We start from the raw sequence: 13,322 nt of genomic DNA, 5'->3' as shown, positions 1-13,322 counted from the left end.
GGCTCCATCCTACCTCCTTAAAGACAAAGCCTTCCTTGAGAAGCCTGTCATGTGTGGTACCCCTGCTATCAGATTATAAACTCTGAGAGAAGCAACTAGGGAAAGTGACTCGTTTATTCAGGCACTGCCATTCACTTCAGGACCACTGTCTGTCAAGTATTGTACCCCTTCAAACACACACACACACACACACACTGGTGCCCTGCAGGATGAACACATGAATGGTCACCACACAACTGAAACAGCCTCCTCAGAAAGGCAGGTAGAGCGGACAGAGACATTAATGACAGTCGGAGACAGCAAAGGAAAAGACCTCGCGTACATCTCCGACAGCCATTCTAGCCAGAAGTCCCAGAGCATGACCAGCTGACAATGAACGTGTGAGATGGCTTACCTCGCACCCCATAGAGACCACTGGGGGTAGATGCTGTTAGCCCGGCCTGCACAATAAGAAAATTATGCACATGCTTCAAGAAATCCATACAGCTCAGGAAGAAAAGGGCTGCCAGCTGTCCAGACGTGTGTAGCATTAAACTGCCCTTTCATATGTTTCCCATGTTGTATTCTTTGCCGTGAGTGGTAATGGCATTGTTTGGTACACCTCCCTATACCTGCATGTGTGCTACGTCACCATAATATGTCACCATATAATGTCACCATATAAATCTCACCATTTCTCCCAGCAAAACACAGTTTGTCACATATTATAATGGTTTTGGGGAGAGAGGTAATCTGCCATACATTACAGTGGTCCTGGCGAGAGAGGAGCATTAATATTAATATTAATTTTCTGCAAGACCTGAAGAAACATCTTCCTGAGAAGGTGGCTTGAAGGCAATGAGGTCATTTTCTTGCCTAGCTTCAGGCCCCAGGATGCTGTGCTCCCTCTAACCAGTCAGGAAAGGGGGAAGACAGATCTAAGCAATGGTCCCAGTCAAGGGTCAGGCAGGAAAGGAAACTTCACCATCAGGGAATTTGCTCTCCTGGCACTTCACCAAGGCTAGCTAAGGCACACGGGCAAAGTTACAGTCTGCTGCCAACTGCTTGTGTAAGTCACCCCACCCCCACCCTGCCCCGTCTGCTGTTTCCTGAGACCACTGCCCTGGGGAGTGGCCTTAGGAGTCTCCAATATACTCTCCATGCAAGAGAGCAGCGGGAGGGAGGCAGGCAAGAGTGTGAAAGGACATACACGCTACAAGAGGAGGCCCAAGGGAACACAAACACACCAAGCCAGAGGATGACTGACCAAGGAAAACCACTGAAACTGAACATTCTGCTGGCTGTGAGTCTCCATTTTTTCAGTTTGCTTTTATTTCAGCGTCATTATATTTGGTTCTCAGGCCAATTTCAGTTTCCCCAAAGCAACACTTGTCACCCCGATAGTTTGGGGGCATTTATTGTTCACCATTTTGTAACAGATTCTAATGTATTCTAATATGTTGACCCTGTAGTACAGACCGGAAATGCGCAGAATGCGTACAATTCTAACATCATAGCCCTAGCACTACACACACACACAATCACACAATCACACACTTACACAGACGTACACACATGTTCAGTCTTACATACTCAACACATACTCACATACACTCAGTCAAAATTACACAATATACTCACACCTGTGTGTATACACACACACACAGACACACACATACACACTTTGTTCTTCCTGAAAACTGTGATGTCTATTCCAGAAGGACGCGTGAACTGGTCTATTTCCTTTTATAGTTAATTTTCCTTTTTGTCACCTAAATCACTTTTGTAATTACTGCCAATGATCTCATCTAACAAGCAGCATTTCATTTTTAAGAAGCAAAATTACTATTTGAACTTTTCCACTCTCTTTATCATCTTAAAAAAAAAAAAATCAAGCTCCTAGCATATGTGTTTCCAAAGGCCAAGCCATTTTAGACACGTGAGACGTAGACAAACCAATCAGCTTCTCTCTGCCTTAGCTTCCCCATTTTTACACAGAAACAGCGATGTGTGTGTGGTTCACAAGACTACAGAATATGGAAAGCTATGAGTGGAGGCCACAGGAGCCCTCTGCCTTGTTCCTCCGTTTGCTGACATCTCTGGAGGACATGGCAGGCACACACATGACACCTCTGGGTTTAAAATGTGGAGTTTGAAAGCACAGACTCTTTCAGCTTCTGGAATACCCACCATGCACGCCAGGACTGCTCTATTTATAGCTGTGTTTTATCCATCTGGGTTCACTCAACCTCCAGTGTGTCAGAAGGCATCTCACATTGTTTCAATTTCTCTTCCCCAGGGAAGACTTCCCTAGGCTCTTCAGCTCGCTGTGATCCCTACTTCGTAGCAGCCATCCGCTACGATGGCGTTAAACACAGCCTTAGCTGTGCCTCTGTCTTCATGTGTATTTTTTCTTTGTCAAGTTGTACACTTCTAAGGATCTAGCCCATTTGTCTTCCCAGAGCCCAGCACAGTTTCCTGCATCCACCCAGATAATAAGAACATACTTATTGGTGGACGATTGACTAAAGGATGGGTGGTCAGGGACTTAACTGCTTTCTTGTAACTGGGTAACAAGTCTGTATAATCTACAGTCTCTGAGGGGAGCAGAACTTCTCCCCCAAAATCCATTCTCCAGCAGTCCCCAAATGCCCCCAACTTGGAGTAACTAAGGAGCGATCACCCAGACAAGCCAGCCTGAGGTCTACTATAAACCCAGCAACTTAAAGCCCTCCCCTCACCCCCCAGCTAAGCAATGAGCAGAGTTTCTTCTCCACTGAAAACAAAAACATTTGTCCGGCTTAGCAAATGTCAGCCCAAGCAGCACGAAGAACAAAACATTGAGTGTCATTTCCATGAAGCAAAGTTAAGGGGCCAAGGGCAGATGCATCTGCTGGCAGCGAGTGAAGTCCATTATGTTAGCAGCCACGGCACCCGCCAGAGATCAAGAGCGCACAAAACCCAAGCTTTCAGGGCTGTGAGAAAGTCTGACTACTATTCTCTGGCAGACAGTGCCGGAGAGAAAAGATCCCGGAGACTCACGGAAGGCAGCCTGAAAAATGTGTGTGCCAAGCCAAAAAAACGAAAGGGAGGCTGCACAGCGGCAGCTTCTGAAGGAGCAGCTGGTCCTGGTGGCACCAGACTGGGTCTTTCAACCCATGTCATCAACAGTTGTCCACACAGTAAACACTTTCTTAAGGGGTGCCTGTCAGTTTCCATTTATTTATAAATAAGTCGATGAATAGCATCCAACTTACATTTTTCATGGTCATTTTTTTCCCCTCTCTAAATGCCAAAACCTGAGGCGAAAGAATGCCACACAGCAACATGATAACACAAGGAGACCACAGCCCTGTCCAGGAAGCCCAGTTGACAACTGATGAATGACACTCTTGGGCCAGTGTCATGGGGCAGTTTCAGACTATTGTTGGAACAAAAGAAGGTCAAGTGTTATTCTTTTCTCCTGCTGGGACACAAAGAGTTGGCCTCAACTTTTCTTTTAAATGAGGGAGAAGAATGCATTCCGAAATCTAGGCTACCCAGGGCCACAACTACAATCCCAGCACTCCTTAACTACATGAATTTGGTTTGTGGACAACACTTCTGTCCTTTTTACATTGGGCTCCCAATCTTCTTGGGCCAGCTGCCACACTAACAAGGTTCTTTTGAATGCAAATGTGTTGTAGACCCAGCATCTCTTGGAAACAACAGAAAGACTGTCTTTGTATTATCCTCTGTGGAGCTTCTTAGAATCTAGTAGTGACCAAGTAAGTTGCCTATCTTTTTTTTTTTTGTAAGTTGCCTATCTTTTAAAAAAATAATAATAATAATTTTAGCGCTCTTCCTTCCATTGTCTCCATCAAGTTCTTTTGATTAAAAATTAAAAGTAAAAAATGTAAAGTATAAGTAAGTATATAGATTGAATCTATCTTATACTAGAGGATAAGTTGGAGACAAATTCAAAGACTTGGGATGTTTTAGACCCAATTTGGCTAGTACGCAAGGCAATGCGATTTACAGTAGAGGCCCGTCAGGGCTTTGGGCTCCAATCTCAGCTGACATCTATTAGTCAAGTGTAGATACAATACATTTGTTCCTGGGCTCGTCCCACACATATGTATTCAAGTTCAGAGTCCAGTCTCAGCCATATGCTTTTCTTTAGCCTGATGAATATTACCAGAGAGAGAAAAAGATGTTTTAATTTGTGAGTGAGCTAAGGCTAGCCCACCAGAAGCTGAGAAGGCCTCCCACTTGTCTCAGTGGAAGCTAGCCTACTCTGCTGACACTCCAGGACAAGTACGTAAGGAACCCAGCTTAGCCAGAAGAGCTATTCAGCAGAGCCCAGCCTGTATACCAGCCTTCAGACTTAGGAGCTAAATCAACACTCTTCTAAGGCACCATGCTTTGTGTTATTTGTCATAAGGCATTATTGTGGCAAAAGATAATCAATATGGTATATGATACTGTGTGCAAATCACTTTACTTGACAAGATATAGCTTCCTTTAATATTTTTACAAGCAAAATGTGCATACAGTAGTTTCTTCATAAGGTGATTGTCATGATTAAATTCATGAAATTAGACAAGGTATAGGAAATCATTTGGCCACGTCCCTAGCACATAATTGGCTCAGAGTCATTACCAGCTCCTTCTGTGCCTCGCACGCTGTCCTGACATCTGTCTTTTTAGGAGACAGACTTTCTGAATCTTCTTCCTGTTGGGCTTCTTCCACTGTGGTAGTTGTGCACTGTGAGGAGCACTGTGAGGAGCACTGTGCAAGATGCAGCGCTTCTCCAGCCATGTAAACATACCCTGTGACGACAAGAAGAACCAACCCATCCATAAGGCTGAAATTCCATACGACTCTGTTCCCTCCAGATCATAGCTCCATGCTGAAGTCCAAAGAAGACCACTGACTTCTTCTTTCCTGGGTCTTTTCCTGAAGGTACAAGTCCTCACTACCTGAGCTGTGCAGGTAGTGAGAATTGTGACTCAACACAGACCTTTTCCCCCAACAGGCTAATTCTAGCTTCTGGTCTCTACTGTCTCCCAGAGATCCAGGGATGGACTATCCCTGGTCCAGTGCAGTGAAGTTTGGGACGCTGAGACATAAGGATTCTAAGTTCATGGTCTTCACTACAGAGTGAGTTCAAGGCCAGCATCCTTCTTTAAATGCATCCCTTCGCTGTTCACTCTCCTCTTCCCTAGTGACACTTCCTAGTCACAAGGAGACTGTGGAAAAATCAAATTTAAATAACCCCAAAAGAGCCATATTTGTGTGGTATCTACTCTGTAAACCCACATTCCAAGAGACAGGCCTACAGGATGTAAGAACCAAATCACCCTCCACCCCCACCCCCCGCCCTTGACAGTGTTTCGGGAGGGCACACATTAAGCTCTTAGTTTAGATTCCACTTAGGCTCAAAATTCAAGATTGGCCTTCAACATCTCCCTTCTGGGGTTTTTGTAGCCTCAAGATGTCTCCTCCCCCTCCCCCGTCCATCCAGTGTCCGTTTTCCACACAGCTGCCATGTGGCTCCCTGCTTGGAACTCTTCATTCATCCTCACCTAACTTTGTGTCATCTCTTCCAGCCCTGGAATAGCATCTAAGACCTTTCATGACACCATCCTTTCTGCCTAGCTCTTCTCCTTCAATCCCTGCCTTCCCTGTACCTTCACTTTGGCCACAATAAACTGAAAAATTCTGACTCTTCTGGTATGCTATTTTAACAAGCACCTGCCATACACTGTCTATCCTATCTGGATTTAATTCCTCAGTTTTGTCTTTCCTCCTCCTCCTCCTCTCCCTCCCCCTTTCCTTCTCTGCCTTCCTCATCCTTCCTTCCCTCCTCTTTCTAGTTCTGGAGATTGAGTTTAGGGCTTAGCATGCTAGGTAAGCACTATTCTGTTATTAAACCGTATCCTTGGTCTTCTTTTGACATCATGGTCATTGTCATCTTAGTCACCATCATCATTGTCGCCACTGTTGTTGGTGAGCCAGACTTTCACTGTGTAGACTTAGCTGGCCTGGCAGTCCTAAGGTAGACCAGACTTGCCTTGAATTTACAGGGATCTGCCTGTCTCTGCGTCTCTGAGCTCTGCATTAGAGAAATGTACCACCATGCCCGGCTTGCCTTTTTTTTTTTTTTTTTTTTTTTTTTTTTTTTTTTTGAGGCAGGGAGGGTCTCACTAAATTGCCCATGCTGGCTTTGAACTCACTCACTGTAGGGAAGGTCCTGAGCTTATAATCATCATGCCTCAGCCTTCCAAGTAGCTCAGATTAAGAGCCTATACTACCTGGGCCAACTCAAATCTCCTCAAGATTATCCTTTCAGAAATATTTTGGAAATCTACCCATTTCTACATCACTCTTGTTTGATCCTCTTCCCATAGCACCATGTCCCTGCTTTATTACATTTAAGAATTTTAATTATGTTGAATGTGAGTTTTATTTATGTTAATGTGTAAATTTAATTAATTTAGTTAATGTATAATGTTTCTCATTATACATGGGAGCCTCTATTTCCAGAGTTTTACCTTACACCCATTTACATTATTTTTCAGCTAATATGCTATAGTAGTGCATTCACTCACGTGTCCGTTTCCCCCAACATACCTGTGATATGTGGGGTCCCATGTGCTTTGTACTGTGTCCAGGAAGAAAGTATTAAGATGATTTCTGAACTTAAAACTGAGTATGAGAACTTAAGAACTTGCCTTGTATGGGGCCGGGAACCATACCTGGGTCCTCTGCAGCAGGTGACCTTAACTGCTGAGTCATCTCTCCAAGACCTAAGGCAGGCCTTCTCCATTTGTGAATCATTATCACCAGAGAAATTTTGACAGAGCATCAGGTGTGCAAGCATATAGAATAAGTATACAAATGAAACACTTACTACTAGTAAATCATATTGAATTTTACTTTAAAACATAATTTGTCACTTCCTAAACACAAAAGTCTGTTTGCATATTAATGAGATAGGTCTGCATGTTCGTTTTTACATTAAAAAAAAAAAACAAATCTTGTCACTGAGTATTTGATATTCAGGACATAGAGCACTTTCAGTTTTTCAAAGTTGTTCAATATTTTTATTTATATTATATATAACATCAATGTTAAGAGTGCCACTTTGCATAAATAGATAGCACAAAATGTCAGAAGTATTCTTAGGAGCATTTCAGAAATTGTTGGAAATTCTATCCTAATTGCAAGCCAAAATTCACTTAACAATTTTTATATGACTCAAAGAAAGAGGAAGAGATTTTTTTAAAAGGCTGAGACATTTATTTATTTTATATTGCTCGTTTTTTTCAGAACGACCATGATTTTAACTGTATATACACAAAATAAAATAAACATAGAGTGTGAGTGCAGCAGTGGCGTGCATCACAATCATATCTTGTCGTAAATGAACCTGAAAATGACTCTGTGATAACATCTCAGAATTCAGATGCACCCATTGATCTAAGAGCTCATCAACACTTTGGTATAGGATACAACAACCTACAGCAACCTGCAGTGACCTACAGCAACCTACAGCAACCTGCAGTGACCTACAGCAACCTACAGTAACCTGCAGTGACCTACAGCAGCCTACAGCAACCTACAGCAACCTACAGCAACCTAGAGCAACCTACAGTAACCTACAGCAACCTAGAGCAACCTACAGTAACCTACAGCAACCTACAGTAACCTACAGCAACCTAGAGCAACCTACAGTAACCTACAGCAACCTACAGTAACCTGCAGTGACCTACAGCAGCCTACAGCAACCTACAGCAACCTACAGCAACCTACAGCAACCTACAGTAACCTACAGCAACCTAGAGCAACCTACAGTAACCTACAGCAACCTACAGTAACCTACAGCAACCTAGAGCAACCTACAGTAACCTACAGCAACCTACAGTAACCTACAGTAACCTACAGCAACCCAGAGCAACCTAGAGTAACCTACAGCAGCCTGCAGTGACCTACAGCAGCCTACAGCAACCTACAGCAGCCTACAGCAACCTACAGCAGCCTGCAGTGACCTACAGCAACCTACAGTAACCTGCAGTGACCTCCAGTAACCTACAGCAACCTACAGTAACCTACAGCAACCTAGAGCAACCTCAAGTAACCTACAGCAACCTACAGTAACTTACAGCAACCTACAGTAACCTACAGCAACCTAGAGCAACCTAGAGCAACCTACAGTAACCTACAGCAACCCAGAGCAACCTAGAGTAACCTACAGCAGCCTGCAGTGACCTACAGCAACCTACAGCAGCCTGCAGTGACCTACAGCAACCTACAGCAACCTACAGCAGCCTGCAGTGACCTACAGCAACCTACAATAACCTACAGCAACCTACAGTAACCTACAGCAACCTACAGCAGCCTACAGTTACTTACAGTGACCTACAGTAACCTACAGCAGCCTACAGTGACCTACAGTGACCTACAGCAACCTACAGCAGCCTACAGTGACCTACAGCAACCTACAGCAAACTACAGCAAACTACAATAACCTAGTCTAAATCTGAGTGCCTCAGTAAGAATTTCCTGTTGCATCTCTGCATAAGTCTGAAGGTGATAAAACATGTCCAAGTGTTGCACTGAAATTTGCTTCATCGCAGCTTTGACTGATCAGTTTTAATTCTCCACTTGGGGCTTAAAGCCAAGTGATTCGTTCCCCCTGTGGGCCCTGCCTGGATTTTGACTCCACTTGCAGGCAAAACTGGGCTTTAACTTTTCCAAAGTAAACATCTCTCTGTCCTCCAACCATCCATAAGTGATGCTAAAAGAATGACAGGAAATCAATGAGTCACCATGAGGATTGCACAAGGGTAGACCGTGTACTCTGAACAATGCTAACCCTAAAGGTTCCTGGACAAGTTGAGATGCTATTTTGAGAAATAAAGCCAAATTTTCAAGAGTAAACAAATATTTTTAATGAAGAGAGCCTCACATTGTCTATGCAGAGGGAAGAGGGTCCTCGGGGATGGACAGGAAGTTAACAACAGGATATGACGAAACCAGGCAGAGAGAGGCTAAGCAAAACAGAAGGGTGACAAAGTAGAGATGTAAGGGGGCAGGAAATAACCCAATTATGACAAACTTTCCCAGGCAAACTGATCATCTGCTATGGTAAAATGAGTTAGAAAGAAAATGTGATGATGTCTTGTATTGCTGAGTTGGAAAGGCAAAATTAATTAAAAATATCACAGTGGGAATGAGAAGGCGGATCCATTGGTAAAAGCACTTGAGTCCAAACCCCTAGAATTTGGGTAAAACTGACCAAAGTCTATAATCCCAATATTCCTACAACAAGATGGGAATCAGAGATAGGAGAATCCGAGCACTTCCTCCTCCACAGAAGAAAAAAAAAAAAAAAAAAAAAGACTTGCAGGCCAGATACCCTAGCAATATGCAACGGCAAACAGAGACCCTATCTCAAATAGTGTGAGAAGTGAGGATGGCCTGCTGCTTATCTTCTTCTGACATCCTTACATGTGCTGTGGTGCTGCACACACACATGAATACACACACACACACACACACACACACACACACACACACACACACGCATCAAAATGGCCACAAAGGAAACCAAAGACGGAGGCAACATGAGTTAAATCTCGGCTTTTGTGATGGCTGAATGTAGGGGAGAGACGTAAATGTCCTGACAACATTGAACATCTCAGTGTTTTCTTCCCTTGCTTCTCCCTCACCCTGCCATCAAATACAGGGCCGGAGCAATTACAGGATTGCTTGTTGGTCGTTGACCTACAGGGCCTGCCTGCCGAGCACAAGCAATGATGCTTCTCCTCCACTTCCAAGGGTATGTGCACCGTGGTGTGCTCAGATCTACAAGGCCCTGGCCCGGTAGCAACATTCCACTGTGGGCACTTATTAAAGAGTCATAATACCTTCCCGGATTGCCTGAGTTACTACAAAAGCCCGGCATCCAGCAGCTTGAACTGCCTGCCCTGTTCCGTCAGTCACAATAGGAGTTGTATTTTAAAGGGTTGCATTTTCTTGTTTTTAACATTTCATGTTTCCCATGACATTTTAGTGAGCTGATTGAAAACATAGCTCTGCATGTTTTCCCTCCTGCCCTAGACTATATTATCTTTGAGAATGGCTTTTTTAATCAGAAGATGGAGAGGCTAGTTTCTCTGCCAGTGCTCTCTGGAAGTACACCCCCTGCATGGAGGAAAGCTGGGTGTTTGAAGAGCTGGGGCCCAGATGGTCCTGTTCCACATAAAACTCTGTCATTTCCTGTTTCTTTCTAGATTGACTCCTGGTTTCTGCCCTAGCTCTGTGTCTCCTCCTCCTGCTGCTGCTCCTCCTCCTCCTCCTCCTGCTGCTGCTGCTTCTCCTCCTCCTCCTGCTGCTGCTGCTGCTTCTCCTTCTCCTCCTGCTCCTCCTCCTCTTCCTGCTCCTCCTCCTCTTCCTTCTCCTTCTCCTCCTCCTCCTCCTGCTGCTGCTCCTCCTGCTGCTGCTGCTCCTCCTCCTCTTCTTCTCCTTCTCCTTCTTCTTTGCTGAGACAGGGTTTCTGTGTGTGTAGCCCTGGTTGTCCTGCGTCTCACTTTGTAGACCAGGCTAGCCTCAAACTGACAGAAATCTGACTGCCTCTGTCTCCCAATTTCTGGGATTAAAGGTGTGTACCACCACGCCCAGCTGTGTTTACTCTTCTAATATTGATCCACGTTCCTGCCTGTCTCTACACCCCATGTATTCTCTAGTTATTAGATTTTAGTCACTTGCGCTAGACTATCCTGCCTCCATCCCTAGGCTTTTAAATGTTATCCCGTAAAGAGCTATTAATATAGACACTCATGTATCCAATGCACAGACAAGTGTGTGTAAGTCAGCAGGGACCCCAACTGTGTGCCTCCCTCCGGGGTTATGCTGAAGGCAGATAGGAGAATGCCACCAAAAAAAAAAAAAGTGTGTGTGTGTGTGTGTGTGTGTGTGTGTGTGTGTGTGTGCGCGCGCGCGCGCGCGCAGCACCCCAGCACATATAAGGATGTCAGAAGATAAGCAGCGTCCATCTTCACTTCTCACACTGCTTGAGGTAGGGTTTGGACTCTGACCCCTCACAGTGTTGGACAGTGAGCAGTTCAAGGTCAGGATGCTGAGAGAGTCTGTGAGGATCTGCCTCCAGGCCACAGATGGCTGTCACCCCCTACTGCCCCCCCCCATGGGCTAACGAGCTTCCCATGATTCACTTTTATAAGGACACACATTCCATTCATGATGGCACCATTTTGTTTAACTCGTCAATTCACACAAAAATTATTAGGGTTCATTATGGCCTTTTCCAAATGTCATTTGTATTTGGTTGGATTTCCACCCCTGATCTCCTTTACACACTCCTGACCTCTCTTACACCCCCTTCCACCTTCAGTGGCTTCCCACATGTGTCCTAGTACACCCGTGCCCTTGCTCAACACTGCTTCTCCTTCTCCTGGTCCCCTTTCCAGGTCTGTGACCTATGTCCCCCCCCATATATATGCATATATATATATATATATATATATATATATATATATATATATATATATATATATATGAATAGGCAAAACTAGGATCTGCGTGGGAGAGAGAACATGTGGCATTTCTCTTTCTGAGTCTGGACTTCCCTCACCACCTTAGAACAGACTAATTTTCATGTCTACCATTTTCCTTCAAATCTTACAATTTCATTTTTTCTTTAAAGTGGAACATAAATCTAATGCCTGTGTTAAGTGTTCATTGCCTGTTGATCGTTACCCATCGGGGGTCATCTAGGCTGATCTTGCTTTCTTGCTACTGGGACCAAAGCACCAGTAAACATGGACGGACAAATATCTCTGTGGTGGTCTGTAGAGTCCTTTGGCTATTTCCCCCGAAGCTAAGTCATATATTCTATATTTAAAAATTCTATATTTAAAAAGTTCTATGTTTAAAACTTCGAGAAGCCCCTGTGCTAATTCCCATAGTAGCTGCATTACTTTACACTCCTGCCAGTCATGGCTTACGGGCTTCTCCTCTACCCCAGGCTGTGCCAGCGTTATGCTTTCTCTTCTGGATGACAGCTGTTCTGACTAGGCTGAGAAGGAATCTCAGAATGGTTTCAATTTGTAGTCTTCTGATGGCTAGTGATGTTTGTGGTGCTGGCAAGTGTTCTGTCAACTTGACACAAGCCAGGGTCCTCTGGAAAGAGGGAATCTTAACTGAGAAGACACGCCTCCATGGGCAAGTCTATAAGGCGTTTTCTTGGTTGATGATTGATGACGTGAGAGGGGCCCTGCCCACTGCGGGGGGTGGCGGCACCCGTGGGCAGGGTGGTATGAGGAAGCAAGTTGAACACAATGATGAGGAGCTGAGGAGCGAGCCAGTAAGTAGCGTTCCTCCTCCGCGGCCTCTGCTTTGCTTTCTGCCTCCAGGTTCCTGCTTTGAGTTCCTGCCCCAACTTCCCTCAGTAACAAACTGTGACGTAAGAGTTGAAGGATGAAATAAACCCTCTCCTCCACCAGTTGCTTTCAGCCATGATGCTCTGTCACACCAGTAGAAATCCTAAGGTCATGCTGAGCGCTTTCTAACGTATCCATTGGCCACTTCTCCTCCTCCTCCTCCTCCTCCTCCTCCTCCTCCTCTTCTTCTTCTTCTTCTTCTTCTTCTTCTTCTTCTTCTTGAGAACTGCCTGTTCATTTAATTAACCCAGTTATCAGCTGTCAGCCTGCAGCCTGTCTGTCCACCCTGCTGGTAGTTTCCCCCTCACTCTGCACACACTCTCTCATCTCCAGTGCTCCCCCACCTGTCAGTCCTCGGGATTAGTTCCTGTGTGCCACAGCTCTGCTCAGAATGCTCTGGCCCTATTCCTAAACTTTAACGACTTTCTCATGACCCCACTTTCATGGCCTAACGGCCTCTCGGAGGTACTTCTTAGAAACATCGCACTGACGTCGAACACGTGGGTTTTGGCTCAAGCAAATCTTCAGACCACAGGTCCTACAGCAGGATCTGGCTTTAACACGTCTTTTTTGAATAATGAATTTTATTCAGTCAGCCTAAGCTCTTGAACGTGGAAAGTTCTTGAGAAACTGGTTGGGGCCCACCGTCTTCCATTCTTCTTGGCCCCTGGCAGTTAACAGATTGGCACAGGTAAACTGAATAAAAGTTCACCAGGCTCCAGAGACAGAGGAAGGATATAAAGCAAGCACAAGGTATAGAAATATGGAAGGATAGGAAGACTATCACACTGGCACCGTCAAGTATAATAAGGAAGGATTACAGAGGGCTGTGTGGAGCCAGTCATTGCCGAGACCTTCAAAGAGGGATGCAGCCACCTGGAGGCCACTGCAGACAGT

At 44.9% G+C, this 13,322-nt stretch overlaps 1 long non-coding RNA gene across 1 annotated transcript; it reads left to right on the top strand.

The window, feature by feature from the left end:
• The first annotated feature begins 1,165 nt into the window (after window positions 1-1,165).
• On the top strand, window positions 1,166-9,176 carry LOC311604454. Its single transcript, XR_014781502.1, has 4 exons — window positions 1,166-1,282; window positions 3,666-3,746; window positions 4,857-4,923; window positions 7,294-9,176. It is a non-coding gene; the product is annotated as an uncharacterized lncRNA (long non-coding RNA).
• The last annotated feature ends 4,146 nt before the right edge of the window (window positions 9,177-13,322 follow it).

This window comes from Acomys minous (genome assembly GCF_964271855.1).
Source record: "Acomys minous genome assembly, chromosome: 9".
Classification (NCBI taxonomy): domain Eukaryota; kingdom Metazoa; phylum Chordata; class Mammalia; order Rodentia; family Muridae; genus Acomys; species Acomys minous.
The sequence above is the reverse complement of the archived record's forward strand: the minus strand, read 5'-3'. Positions and strand labels throughout refer to the sequence as shown.